At 34.9% G+C, this 15363-nt stretch overlaps 1 protein-coding gene across 1 annotated transcript in view; it reads left to right on the top strand.

Annotated features, from left to right (window-relative positions):
* Nucleotides 1-10637, top strand: part of CA8 (carbonic anhydrase 8) — a 93479-nt gene extending 82842 nt beyond the window's left edge. Inside the window, exon 9 of the mRNA XM_005563384.5 lies at nt 9620-10637. The gene's annotated coding sequence lies outside the window, so the exon portion shown is untranslated. The remainder of the gene's footprint in view (nt 1-9619) is intronic.
* Nucleotides 10638-15363: the final 4726 nt, after the last annotated feature.

Genomic DNA, 15363 nt, shown 5'->3' with positions numbered 1-15363 from the left:
GAGATTTCTCCAGTCAAGAAGTTTGCCACCAGGTAACACCAGGTAATAAATTAATTGTTAAAACTATAAAACCACATTGGTTTCAGATGGGTCTGTTCTCCATTTCAGTGCTTCTTTTTACCCTTCAGAATCTCTGAGTTCTTACTGCTTTTATTGCTCTGAATTCTTAATGGTCATTCTTTTATGAGTTTTATTAGGAACTCATAAATGTCTTTAGGGCTTGTCCAGAGAATGTATTTTCAGAGACGTCTTAGGAGCATGGAGTGGAATTGTATCTCAAGAAGTTCCTTAATCTAGTTTTTGCCTGAAGAGGTCTTCAACTAAATTATTCCAGATGGTTGCTCCGCATACCTAGAAAAAAAAAGAAAACTGAAGCAATAAACCTTTGTTGTCTGATAATATCTCCTTCAGCATTTACTCCTGCCTAATGCCCAAAGGGAAAAAAAATCTTTTATGAGATATTCTACCTGTAAAGTGTTAACTGAGTTGGAATACTATTTTGTTGGTAATATTTTTAGTTTTTTGTAAATAAACATTTTTTCATGAATATAACTGGATTTATTTGAAGCATTCCAAGATTTTTGTTTTCCTTCTGTTAGCAGCCTGTGAAAATTCCTATAACCTTTATGTTGCAGAGAAACTTAGGCAGTTTTTTGCAGATATGAATGTTCATTCGGGTTTTAGTATGGGTACAACCAATGGTTCTCTAATGGCATCTTTTCTTTAAACAATAATTACATTTAGTGGATCTTAGCAATAAAATCACTGTAATGAGGAATAAAGGATGACAAATAAGAATAACAGTGTTATTAATCATCTAAATTAGTTGTGTATGGAACATTCCTGTACCTGAAATATTTCCATAGGAAATAAGGCTAAAACACACGTTTACTTATAATTAGATATAATACAAACCTTCTCTCATTATAATAGTTGCCCAAATCCCAATTCAACTTAATTTCATTGACTTTGATTTCTGGACTAAAAACATTAAGCTTGAACTAGTGAAAAATGTATAATATGTGCATTCAATTAAGAAGTAATTAGATAGTCAATCACCCTTACAACTCACCAGAGATTAGAGAAGAGGGAAGAAAACTGTGACTCACTGTAGTGTGTAAAACAGTTTTGCTAATTAGTTTAGTGCTAATTGAGATTGAGAAAGTGTCAAAGTATCCTAACACAGGTTTACTTCTGAATAACTTTAAAAGCTAAGTTTAGTGTTTTAAAATATTACCGACTTCTATGATTTATCCTTGAGTTTTGATCAAAGCTTATTTATTCATTCTAAGTTACACATATTAGTGAGTGATGAAAACAAAAAGAACAAATGCTTTTTTATATTTCAGACATGATGCTGTATTTTGTCTCATTTAATCCTTACAACAATCCTGTGAGGCCCGTATTTTTATTTTCATTTTAGAGATGAAGAAACTGAGGCTGAGAGATGTTGAGTAACTTGCTGAAGGTCACAGCCAGTAAAGTGCAGAGAGAATTCAGACCCAAGTGGGCCCCACTCCCAACGCTGAGCTCTTTTCACTATGCCACATTTCACAGCAGCAAAGTGCAGAACATTATGCACTGTGTTTGTCTTTGCCTTCTTATCTCTTGTAGATAAATTCCTAGGAATTACATTCCTGGGAAGAAAGAACACATCTGTTGTCATTTTTTCATAACATATTGCTGAAGTACCCTCTACAAAGGTTATGCTAATTTGTGCTTGCACTGTTGATTGGGTATTTTATAGAAGGCATTTTTGCCATTTTTTTTTTAACCAGTCGTTCAAAATGCCCTCCATCTCTTTCTCATCTTTTTACTCTCCAGTTTACATCTCCTTCTACCTATTGAAATTGCTGTGGCAAAGGTCACCTTTGATTTCTTTTTGCTTTTTGTTTCCTTGTCTCTGCATATAGCACATGTTCATAGTAGAATATTCAAACAGTACAGAATAAAATGGAGCAGCAGCAAACGTCTCTCAAACTCTCCTGTTAGTGATAGCATCCCCAGCACTGGGGGTTGCAATGGATATGGAGGCCGTGGAGCACAGTGGGGATGGCTCGAGTTCCATTGTGATTCCACCAGTAATTAGTTGTGTGACCTTAAAAACGTTAACTGATAAGTGTCTCTTGTTTCATCACTTAAAAGAAGGCTATAATGGTATTTACCTCATAGGGTGGTTGTGAAGATAACAGTGAGATAATGCAATTAAAGTGCTTAACATTTTGTTAAGGATTCAAAATGTTACCTTTATCATTATGATTGTCCACTGACCTCTCTTTATATATGTATCTCATATGGTTATGTAGATATGTAATGTTCCTTGAGATTATACTGTGCATGCTATTTTTCAATCAGCTTGATGATATATCTTTTCATGTCATTGAAGTTATTTTTTAAATGGTTTTACATACATTGCTTTTAAGTATATGCCAAAATTTGATGAGTTGTAATCAATAATACTGTGGTTAACTTACCTATTTCCTTTAAAAAATTCTTAGAAATGATATAACTGGGTCAAAGAGTTTTATTGTAATACATATGCAGATTGCTTTTCCGAAGAGTTCTATGTTTACGTTCCCAGTAACTATGTGTCAGACTATACTTTTCACCTTCATCAGTGTTGAACATTTGAAATTTTTCATCCTTGCCAATCTCATTAAAAATGGCTCCTTGCATTATATCATGTCCTGTAAATACTTGGTTCTATTCTTGATTTCCCTATTCTGTTCCATTTATCTGTCTATTCATGTGCATTGACCACAATGTATGTGGCATTAGTATATATTTCAGTGTTTGGCCAGACAAGACCCTCTTTACTAGTATCTTCTGCAGGATTTTTCTGGCTATTTTTACATGTTTAACTTATTCAGATAAACCATAAAATCGTTTTCTCAGAAGGATAGAAATAAAGAGCAAAAGAAAGAGAGGTTGAGAAAAAGAAAACGAAAGACAAAAATAAAAGAGAAAAAGGAATCCTATTAGGATTTTTAATTTGCTTTATATGTATAGAGTGATTAAGGAGAATTAATACCTTATAATATTGAATCTTTATATCAAGGAAAAATGCATAGGTCTATGCTTATTAAAGTTTTTATGTCTGTCATACATTTTATAATTCTCTGTTCTCACAATATTTATCCCGACTTGCATATTTGGGCTCTGGAGTCAGCTGGAGTATGCCTTGATGGGGAACACAACACCTCTATTTGCTGTTCCACAACTTGGGCAAACTATTGATTCTCTTTCAGCCCTAGTTTCCTCATCTATGAGGTGGATATACTAAGCGTTATAACTTCCCAGGGATGTTGTGAGGATTTCATGAGCTATGGTAAAATGCACATCACAGTGCTTTGTAGAGGATTAGCATTAAATATGAGCAATTACTATTATCATTATAGATTTTGACTAACGATAGATTTTTCCATTTATTTTTCCATTAGTTAATTTTTTTATTGAAAAAACAGTGGATTAGATTTGTCCCTGGCTTGCTTATTAACCTTTATATAGTTTTCAGTAAGATTTCTGCTGATTATTTTGAATTTTCCAGATAGACACTGATAACACCCAATGATGATGAAAGTTTTATCTCCTTCTTTCTGATTTTATTTCATTTCATTATCTAGTGCTCCAGAATAACGTTAAATAATTAACAGTGATATCCGGCACCCTTTTAAAAATGTCTGATGTGCTTGGATTTCTATTTCCAAATCCAGTGGCATGTTTCCCTCTTCTCTTTTGAATCTTCAAAAGTGTTTGACACTCCTGACCTCTTCCTGTTTCTCCTTTCTCTATTTCCTTCTCATGACCTGATGCTGTCTTGGGTGAGAATGTTGAAAAAGAAGGTGTCTATATGCCCTTGCTTGTAATGGAAGGGCATTTATTTTTAACCTTCTGTTTGGTGTGTGGCAGTATTCTAGGGGCTGAGTGAAAATAACCAGAGATCAGCTTTCCCCTGAAATAGCTCACAGCCTAGTGTCAGGGGTAAATCAGACACACAGCTAACTCCAGGTCAGAGCAGCGTGTGCGAACTGCCTGACGAAGTGTTCCACTAGTGTACAGGAGAAAGAGCCCCTTCTGAAGAGGAAAGTTCTTATTTCTAGCATATTGCTATTTCTTAAACGACTCTATTTCGGAGATTTTACACTGAAAACTGTACTTAAAGAGGGATACTTTAGTTAGTTATCAATGAGCTGAGCCAAAATTACTGGAACTTACATTAGTACTGTGACCTGCAGCAGTCTCTGAGGAGTATGATGTGTGTGTACACGTGATTTTTTTTATTTTTGGTAGCGTTTCAGGAAATTCTCCAGTAGTGATTTGCTTTGCACTCATTCCCTTGGGCCTCTTCATAAAAGATAATTCAAGATTAAGAAAAAGTCATGTGAAAGATGGCATCTGCTATAATTTTATTGAAATAGCTGATGGCTTAGAAGACTCCTTAGGATGTAGCCATACTTTGAGGTCATCATTATGAACAATGATCATAGTATAATAGAAAATTTCTCTTTATGAGTACGCTTCCTTGTTATTTAGACGTAGATAAATGAATATTTGGAGAAAATCTCAAAGGGAGAAGGCCAGCTTTACCTTTATATATACAAAGTATTACTTCTTTAGGTTGTTTTATCAAATAAATTTGTATTCTGATTACTAAGTAATATAGTTATTGTAGGAACTTTAGAAAGTACACAAAGGCATAAAAATGAACTTCTGTTTCAAATAACGACCATCAATTGAAGATAGGCAATTAATTTTGTTTCCACCACAGACTGCATTAAAATAACAGGAAAGATTTTTTTTTAAGTGCATTGACTCACAAGGATACAGAAAACAAGAGAGGAGACAACAGCCACAATACTTTGGAAGCTGGACGCAGATGGTCTTGTAACAGATTTAGCAGATGTGAGGAACAAACCCGTTAGCACGATAGAATCTCTCAAATTCCCAGGAATCGGTGGCAACAGATATCATCTGGAAGCTGGAGTAAAAGGAGGCTAAAGTCATCTGTATCGGTTGAAAGCTATTTAAGAAACACTTTCATCTCTCAGTCCCCTCCAAAGCCTTGGCAGACCAGAGATACTTGTCTTCTGGAGATGATGAAGTGAGAGACTCTATACTAGGGGACACAGACACAATTGAGTGAGTAAATAACATCCTCAGACCTCATGTCATCCTCCCATACACTGGCAGAAAGGCCCCTACTCTCCAGATGAAGCTGGAAGTATCTTCTGGGGAGGGTCTGACCAGCCCAGGTGACTTCTCTGCAGAAGTGGACCAACAGGCTCAGTCGGTAGTGATTGTGTAATAAAGAGACCTCCACTGTGCCCTCAGCCTCCACTCTGGTTTTGTTGTAGTGGTTGTTTGCCAGTCCCAGATATGAACAGTTATAGATATTTGAAGAAGAACTATAAATGAAAGAACCCAAATCAGACAATAAAGTGAGTTAAAAGACATAAATACTTTGTAAGAAGAGAAAAGCTGTCAAGAAATTGTCACTTGTCTATTTGGAGAGGTAAGGAAAGAAATTGCATCCACGGAAAAAAAAAAAACCGGGTACCATTAAGAAAAGGAATATTTAGAAAATAGAGCTTTTGGAAACTGAAACTGAAAACACAAAAACAGAAATGAGAACTTCTACAGAAGAATCAGAAGGCAGAATTGAAAATTCTCAGAAATTAGAGCAAAAGGCAAAAAGATGAAAAATACAGTAATGTAAGCAAATTAGAGGATCAGTCTAAGAGGTCCATCATCCACATAATAAGCTAGAGAGAGAACAGAGAAAGTGAAGGAGAGGGATCAGGCAACAAAATTATCCAAAGCATTTCCCCAGAACTCGTGAGCATAAAGTTACAAATTGAAAGAATCCACTGAATTCCCAGCACAGTAGATCAAAACACACTCACACCAAGACACCATCATTGTGAAAGTTCAGAACATGGAGGGAGAAACTCCAGAATGGCAGAAACCAAAGCAACAGACATGTCAAAATCAAGGAATCTGGAATTTGAATACCAGACTTCTCAAAAGCAACGCGGGAAGCTAAGGCAATGAGCATGACCTTCAGAATTCTGAGAGAAAATTACAGTCCACCAAATTCCTTACCTAGTCAAAGTTTTAACCCAGTGTGTGGTTACAGTAGTCATTTTTAGATATCAAAGCCATCACATATTTATTTCCCGGAAACTACTTGATAATGCCACACCAAAATGGAGTAAGCCAAGGAAAAAAGATGTGGGATCCAGGAAACAGGAGAGCCAGCAAAGGAGAAAAACCAAGGGGATGAATAAATGCCCAGAATAGCAGTGGAATGAGATCATAGGCAAACCAGGCAAGTCAGTCCAGATGTGAGCAGGTGAGAAGGTTCTAGATGAGTTCTTCAGGAATGGTGAAGTTGATACAATGCATGATATATCTTCACTTCTTGAGAGGAGAGTTAGGTAATGGGTAGGTATTTGTGCATTGAATTAGTTATGAGTACATAGAATACATAGGTGGAAAAACCCAAGGTACTTATCACTCCAGAGAAAACAAAATGTTGTGCAGAAAAGAAAAATTAACACATGTAGTTCACCTCTGAATACTTTAACATCATTACAACAATAGAAGTTTGTCTATATAGCCATATTTGGAGGATGGGGTGATGGGAAGATGGGAAAGAAATGGGGTGGGGGGTGTGTGTGTGTGCATGATGTTGACAGGAGGAAAGAGGGTCAAATCTTCATTCTCCATAGGAAAAATTTATGTATAATACTGAAACAGAAAATTGAAAGGTAGCAATACAATCATGCCATTTAGCTCTCTAGTGTTAATCAGCTGAAAGAGTTAAGGAGAAGGAAATTGGTGACACATAGGAGAAGTGACTGATAGCTTCATAACAAACACTTAAAAACTTTAAGTGTTTATATGCATGCATAATTTTGATACAAATAAAAATAGCAATTGCTACTGTTATTTTGTTGCACTTTTTATGCATGTACGCACATATTTTCTGAGTGATTTGAGTCAGGCGTTCGGCTGGAGCTTGGGAATACAGAACAGATGAGACCAAGCATTACTTTATCCTGTGAAAACTTTCTCTAAAACACTGAAAAGTAAATCTCCAACACATGGCATAAAAATGATGGGCCATACTTCACGTTTATGTTGGGGTACAGTATGGTAGTTTAATTTTTAGCTAGTGAGATGGTTTTAAAATCAACCAAAATTATTACTCATGGTACTATGCTCAGCACATGATATCTGCTGTCATTACAGTCTCACACATTCCCTAAGAAGTAGATATTATCGTGAGTCTCAGGAGGGGCAAGTAAATTGCTTAAAATCTTACAGCAATTGGATAGAAGAGCTAGGATTTGGATTTGGTTCTCCTTCATTCCACATCCATACCCCAGATTGTGATTGATTGAAACATTTTTTCAGTTAATCTGGTATTTGCAGTAAACAAGATCAAGTGTACATTTTTGAGGAAGGTAAAGCTAATATAAAGACCATCTTCAGAGAGCCTTGGCATAGGGAGGTGTCATTTCTTTGAAAAATATATAAGTAAGAAAAGCTCAATAGCATAGAGTATTGAGTTTCCCCTTTGAGGGAGATTTCAGCTGAGTGAGTGTGCAAATTCACCAGTAGATTCTACACGTAGGTAAATTAGAATTCATTCAGCATCTACCAAGAACCCCCTGAATCATGCCCTGAGAGCTTCAAAAATGAATAGGACACTAACATGTATGTGCATCTGTTGCACTGTGGATGTATACGAAATGTTAAATTCTGCTTTGGCTTGAGACCTGACCTTGTATGATTAGAATGACTGTGTATTTACCTACCCATCTTTTATTCATGTTTTGGGCCATGGTAGCTTAATATTTAGAAGGCTGCATATATTCTTTATAATGAAATTTCATAAACTTAGGATACATGCTTCTAGACCAGCCTCTCCCAAATGAGTTCTGCAGTGCACTGGTCCTCCAAAATGTGTGTTAAATCAAGAGGTGACTGTTCATGTATATCTGGAGAACCTGGATGTACTAATATCCTCCTTTTGGAGATTTGCAATTCACATCAGCATATTAGAGCCTCTGAGATGGCTTTGAATTAAAGAACCATATTTTAACAGAGTTGATACAATATTTTTTAACATGGATTTGCTACAATATTTTTTTAACATGGATTCATTGTAGTTTTTTATGGAACACAGTTTGGGAAACATTGGACCCCAGGTTATTTCCTTTTGCAGAAAATTCATACATTGTGACCTTTAGGCCCCATTGACTCTTGATTTGCTGTGATTTTACGGTTTGATATTCAGTTTCATGTCACTTTCTTGAAAAGTGCTAGAAGAGTAGATTTTTAACTATGTGTGGTAATATACACGCTAATTAGCTTGATTTAGCCATTTCACAATGTGTATATATTTTAAAACATTTTGTTGATGTGATAAATATCTACAATTTTATCTGTCAATTTAAAAAGATTAAAAAATTTAAAAAGATTTTATTGTGACTATCATATTTGAAATGTAGTTTGGTCCTGGTAGAGTGGGAGCAGAAAAAAAATAGATGGTTTGGAAATACGTAACCCATCATTATAAATATTTTCTAATAAATTGTTCCAGACATTCTATATATTTATATGTATCTGTTTATATATGTATGCATATGTAGAAATGTGTGTGTGTGTGTGTGTGTTTGTGTATATATATATGTTGTGTGTGTGCAGGTCTGTCCACAGATACATATGTATTATATATGTATAATCCTGAAATACTGCATAGTAATATAATTTATTAAGGAAAGGAGGCTGTTTATTTTGTTGTATTATTTTGTTCTTTTTTTCCAAAGGACATTGCCCAGGAAGAGATCATTTAGATTGTTTCCAGTTTCTTTTTGCAGTGAGTGTCCTTACATACAGACTCTTTGTATCCTGACTGGATAATTATATGTCTATTATAAGTTCCTAGAATTCCAAGTCCAAAAGTATATGCATTCTAAATTTTAATAGAGATTTATTACCTACCTTAGGCAACTAATAAGACTGCAAGTTTCCCACTGCCTTTGCTGGCAATGCTAGTTCAACATCGAAAAGTTCAGTATCATTGAACTAAAGTCTTAGCTGATGTTGTTTTCCTATATGAGAAGCACGTTATTTGTTATCTCAAACAAGTACTATTGTCATATATATATATTCTGCATTTCTTATTTATTTAATAGAATTGTAAGTCACTTGGGAATTAGGAATGAAGGGGTCTGTGTGCTCTTGAGTTACCATCCATCTGTGATTATTATATGCAAAATGAATGACAAGAATTTAAAACTTTATTTTTATTTATTATTTGACATGATATACAAATTTTTTGTTTGTAAAATAGTTCAAGCATTATTTATTTTGGATGAAAGTATTTGTTTCTGTGAAATTCTGCATTAATAGGTCTGCCATAGAAATAAATTTTGTGGAAAATTTTGTGGAAAAATTGCAGAGATAACAAATGAGCACGAAGATATGTTTGAAATTTCTATGTTTTCTTATGAAATTTTTAGTTTTTACTGTCTTGTACTGTAAAAAGACTTTCAGTCTGCTGTGGAAGAATATCAGTAACATAATTGATTCTTTTTTTTGCCTAAAGGAGGAAGACAGTGGTCCTATAGAGCCCTTGGATGAGAAAAGGAAACTTTTGAGCTGCACCTTCAGTTTATCCTCAAAGCCTGCGTTGTCTTCATCTAATCCAGCTTTGATGGATGTCTGTGATGGTTGCCTGTACACTTGCTGAAATGAAATATTAGAAATGGCTGTATATTCCAAAGAAACCCTATATTATATATCCACGTTACTGCTGCTAGGATTCATATTTGCACGTACTGTTTATTGCTTATGTGTAGAGGGAATGAAACTAGTTTCCAGAGTTGTTATTAATCTGAATATATATCATGTGTTAATATTGAGAAAGGAAAAATACATTCCCAGTGTTAGTAGTTCTTCATTTCCTGTCTCCAACAGAAAATTAACTCATTTTAAAACTAGTGTAATTCTTGATAATAAATTAAGAGTTTTGATTAAGAACAGCAAAGAGCTTCAAAATGTAAAGTGAATGATTAGTAAAATTATGTCTCATTTTATTTTTTCAGCACCCATACCACAATTAACATTAGGCTGGATTGCCATGGGAAACATTTTTTTTGGTGTTAATGCAGCAACATAATACTCACTTTATGTATTACTACATAGTTAAAGGATTTAACTGAATGTATGAATCAAATTATATTTATTTGACCTATTCAAAGCTGTGGTTTATAGGAATTTGAGAAAGGTATAAGAAATAGGATAAAAAGAAGGTCACCACCATGTACCAGGAATAGCTTTACTTTCCATAAATAGAAATATAAATTTAATGGTATCCTATATTACTTTAGTGTTGTATACTTCGTAAGACTTAAAAATATTTTATTCTATTGATTCCACTTCTTTAGTATGTTAAGACATTTCTTTAAAGATGACCAACAATATCCTTATTTTAGGTGCTACTAGCAAATGTAAGCATATATTTAGTTGCAGTTAGATGTGACAGAATGAGATAATTTATGTAAAGTAGTAGAGTGCCTGGCACAAAGCAAACAATAAATGTTATTGTTGTTATAATTGTAAAATGAATGACTTCAAAAACATAGTCCTAGTTTGGAGGGATTTTGTGATGAAGAATATCTAAGTTATGGAAATAGAAGACAGGTGGAATAAGTATATGTTCAGAGTTTTTAGATGTGTTGAGTAGAGATGGTAATAATGGAAGCATTAATTACAAATGCAAATCACACCAGATATCCCTGAAATGGAAGCAAAGAAGGTTCATCGTCTAGTCTTGGGCAGCAAGAGAAAGGACTAAGGCTATGGCAGTGTGAGGAAAAGTCGGGGCTTGGTAAGGGTTGAGATCTGTTGGTAGCCCTGGATCACATGGGGGCAGCACCAGGCAATGCCTCTGAAAGCAGAGCGAGGTCCTGGACTTCCCTTGTGTATAACAGTTCCTAGTGTCCGACAATGAGGAAATGGCAAAGCATGGTTAGAAAACTGTGACAAAAATTTTTACATCTGGCACTGTTACCACTCACATGCCAAACACTGGCTGCACCGGTGTAGCTTTATTTGTAATTAACATCAAAAGACTAGATCTGAAGCCTTCCATGAATGAGAGGCCATTCATAGGGCATTTCTGAAACAAAACACTGTACAGGTATCAGCCTCTCCACTCCTGATCGGGTTGGTGCTGAACAGTCAGGGATTGTTCTTGGACTAGCCTTCTGATGCTGCTTGCAGTCTCCTTTCATCAGTCCCTGAAATACACAAAATAAACAAATATAATAACAAATAGTAATTAAATGAATTTCAGGATAACGTCTAGTTGTTCGGATTTCACCTTTCACGTGTGTGTGTGTGTGTGTGTGTGTGTGTGTTTAAAGCAATTTGAATTTATTTACTGTATGTTTTCTGAGTAAAAGACTGAAATGAACTACTTGGTTCAGATCATGGTTTCCATTGGTGAGATTGTTTGGAGGCTTAATATTGTTTATATGGAAAATCCTTTAATTCCACAGTTACCTCAGATTCAGAATATGAATACTGTTTATAATATGCTTTTGTAGGAATGAATTTAAAAGGTAGTTTGTCAGTAAACAAAGGTACAACAACTAATCTCAAATCTGTTTTAATGGTGTGATAGGAAAGAAAAGTAAAACCTATGTGATGGACCCTGTAACTGGGGAAGGAATCTCCCAAAGAAAAAGTAGGGGAGAATTAATGACAAATGCCATAGATCTTGAAATTTAATTTAGGGTGTGTTTTGTTTATGAAACAATTTAATAAGGCAGCAAACTGAAATGATTTTTCATGTAGCCTATACACATGTAAGTGCCTCTGACTCATGGTAACTAATGTACCTGATGGTGTGTAAAGTAATACTGTTGTCAGAAGGTTTGCAATTAAGATAATTTGAGTTTACTCTTTTTTTGTTGGTCAGTTTAGCTAAAGGCTTGTCAATTTTATTGACCTTTTTGAGGAACCAAAGTGGATTTTGGGGTTTTCTCTATTGTGTTTCTATTCTCTATGTCATCAATCTCTGCTCTAATCTTATTATTTTCTAACTTCTGCTTGCTTTATATTTAGTTTGTGTCTTTTCCAGTATCTTAAGGTGGAAGGTTAGGTTATTGATTTGAATTCTTTTTTGAATAAAGGCATTAACAGTTATAAATTTTCCTCTGAGCATTGCTTTAGCTGCATCCAATAAGTTTTGGTATGCTATGTTTTGTTTTCATTCATCTCAAGGTCTTAGAAAATACTTTGCCTTTTAATTTCTTTTTGATGCAGTGGTTACTTGGGAGTGCATTGTTTAATTTCCACATATTTATGAATTCCCAAATTTGTTATTGGTTTATATTTTTTTTCTGTTGTCAGAAAACATACTTTATATGATCTCAGTCTTAAATTTATTGAGGTTTGCTTTCTGGCTTAGCATATGGTTTATCCTGCAGAATATTCCATGCATAGTTAAGAGTATCTATTGTACTGTTGTTGGATGATGTGTTCTGTAGATGGCTGTTAGGTCTATAGTATTGGCCTGTTGTGTTGTTCGAGTCTTCTATTTCCTTGTTGATCTGCCTATTTCTGTCTATTATGAAAGTAGCGTATTGGATTCTCTGACTGTTGTTGAATGATCTCTTCCTTCAATTCTGTCAGTTTTTTTCTACATTCATTTTGGGACACTTGTCCTTCTTTATCTCTAGTAACATTTTTAAATTTTAATATATACTTTGTCAGATATTACTATAGCTACTCCAGCTTTCTTATAGTTGCTGTTTGTATGATGTATCCTTTTTCATCTTTTCACTTTCAACTGATTTATATTTTTGAATCTAAAATGTGTCTCCTGTAGACAGGTGGATCTTATTTTTGTGTTTTTGAAAGCCAGTCTGACAGTCTCTGCCTTTTAATTGGATTATTTAACCCATCTGCATTTAATGTTATTGTTGATATAGTTGGATTTGTGTCTGCAATTTTACTTTTTTTCCTACATGTCTTGTGTCTTTTTGTTGTTGTTTGTCTATTCCTCCTCTATTGCTTTTTTTTTAGTTAAGTGAATATTTTCTAGCATAATATTTCAATTTCTTTAATGATTTTTTCACTTTTTTGAGTTTATTTTCTCAGTGGTTGCTAAAGGGCACATAATATACTTGTTAATTTATCAGAATCTATTTCAGATTTATAATATATTACAGTGAGTTATTTAGTTACTACTAAATAGTTGTGAACTCTCTTCTCCCTTTTTGTGCTATTATTGTTATACATATTACATCTTACATGCTGTAAGCCCAACAATACTTGTAAAATTTTTATTTTATATACTTGTATGTATATTAAAGAAGCAAGGAAAGAAGAACAAATTATATTTATAGAGTTTCTTCTAGTAAGCTTTTAATTTACCATTTCTGGTTTTATTCATTTTGTCTTGTAAATTTGAGTTACCATCTGGTATCATTTCTTACTCCACTACTTCTTTGTTCTTATTTACCTGCTTGTGTTGTCATTGTCAAATATGTCACATTTGCATATGTTCTGGCTCTAAAGTGCTGTTACATGATATTTTATACAGTTGCTCTTTGAATAAGAGAAGGAAGAAATATGCTTTTATGCTGTCTTTTATAATTACATAATTACATTTATCAGTGCCCTTTGTTTTTTGGGGATGGATTCAAATTATATCTGGGGTCACTTCGTTCCAGGCAGAAGTCCTTTTTTTGTATATTTTTATATAAGGCAAATCTGATATGGACAAATCTTTAGTCTTTGTTTATATGGACTATCTTTATTTTACCTTATTTGAGATAGTTTTGCTAAATATAAAACTCCTGGTGAAAAGTTTCTGTTTTTGGTTTTGCTTTCCTAGCATTTGCTGAGATGCCAGCTATTGAAAGCTTAATGAGGTTTCCTTCTACAAGACAAATCCTTTTTCTGTTTCTGCTTTCCAAAAAAAAAAAAAAAAAAATGTTTCCCCCTCCAGAATTCCTACTATGATGTATCTGGGTGTGAGTCTGTGTTTATTCTGCTTGGAATTTGTTGAGCTTCTTGGGTATGTAGATGAGTGATTTTTTTTTAGAAAAAAATTAAATTTGGGATGTTTGAGCCATTATTTCCTTGAATATTCATTTCCACTTCTTTCTCCTTTTCTTCTGGTACTCGCATTGTGCATGTATTAATGCACTTAAAAGAGTCTCATATTTCTCTGATCTTCTGTTCATTTTTGCCCCATCTTACACCACCTCTCTGGGGCTTTTGTTGTTTTTGATTATTTGTTCAGTGACTTGTCTGTACTATTTTATTTTATTTTATTTTATTTTATTTATTTAAAATGTATCACTTTGTTGCCCAGGCTGAAGTGCAGTGGCGCGATCTTGGCTCACTGCAACCTCCTCTACCTGGGTTCAAGCAATTTCTCCTGCCTCAACCCCCCGAGTAGCTGGGATTACAGGTGCACGCCATCGCACCCAGCTACTTTTTTTGTATTTTTAGTAGAGATGGGGTTTCACCATGTTGGTCGGGCTGGTCTTGAACTCCTGACCTCGTGATCCACCCACCTCAGCCTCACAAAGGGCTGAGATTACAGGTGTGAGCCGCCGTGCCCAGTGGCTGTACTATTTTAATTGAGTCTGTTACTCTTGTAGTGTGAACTGTATAATGCGGTTTCTCAGAGAGCACTGCCCTGGGCATGTGCACAGTCACTCTGGGATGACAGTAAATTAGTAGGGCTCTCTTTGTCTCTTTCCTTGATTTCTCTGCCTAGCTCTTTGCTTCCATTGGTATTATACCTACCTGTTAGGCTTCACTGGTTGCTAGTTACTCTATTGCTTTTGGCAATGCCTTGGGACATAAATCATTCCCCAACTGATTCAGTTATACTTGGGCTCTTTTGCAGGATTAGTTTTGAGGCCAGTCTTTAAGGTTTGTTCTGACCCTAGGGGGGGTTCTTCTTGGTTGTAGCTTTCCTTAGTTATCTCTGATAAACTACCTGGCCTACAGTTTAACTTGTTTTCCTTATTTAGCTAATAAGCCTCTTCTTAATTACCTGCCTCAAAAATCCTCATTGTTTTCCAGAGAACCTGTAGGCTTAAACTTTCCATATGCTATTACTAATAAAGTCAGTTCATTTGGGTAGAGCTTTCGTGCTCTTTTTTATTGACTGCCTCTTGCCCTTGGCAAAATCTTTGAGCCACACCTTGGGAGCTGTGGTTGGAATAGTGGCTTGCTTCTCTTGGAGTGACATTCCTCTCTGCAAATAGGGCTCTGAGTATCTACTGCCTCGGGTCTTTATGGTTTGCCTCTCCCAGTATG

The sequence above is a fragment of the Macaca fascicularis genome, chromosome 8, assembly GCF_037993035.2.
Source record: "Macaca fascicularis isolate 582-1 chromosome 8, T2T-MFA8v1.1".
Classification (NCBI taxonomy): domain Eukaryota; kingdom Metazoa; phylum Chordata; class Mammalia; order Primates; family Cercopithecidae; genus Macaca; species Macaca fascicularis.
This window is presented reverse-complemented; position numbering and strand designations above follow the sequence as displayed.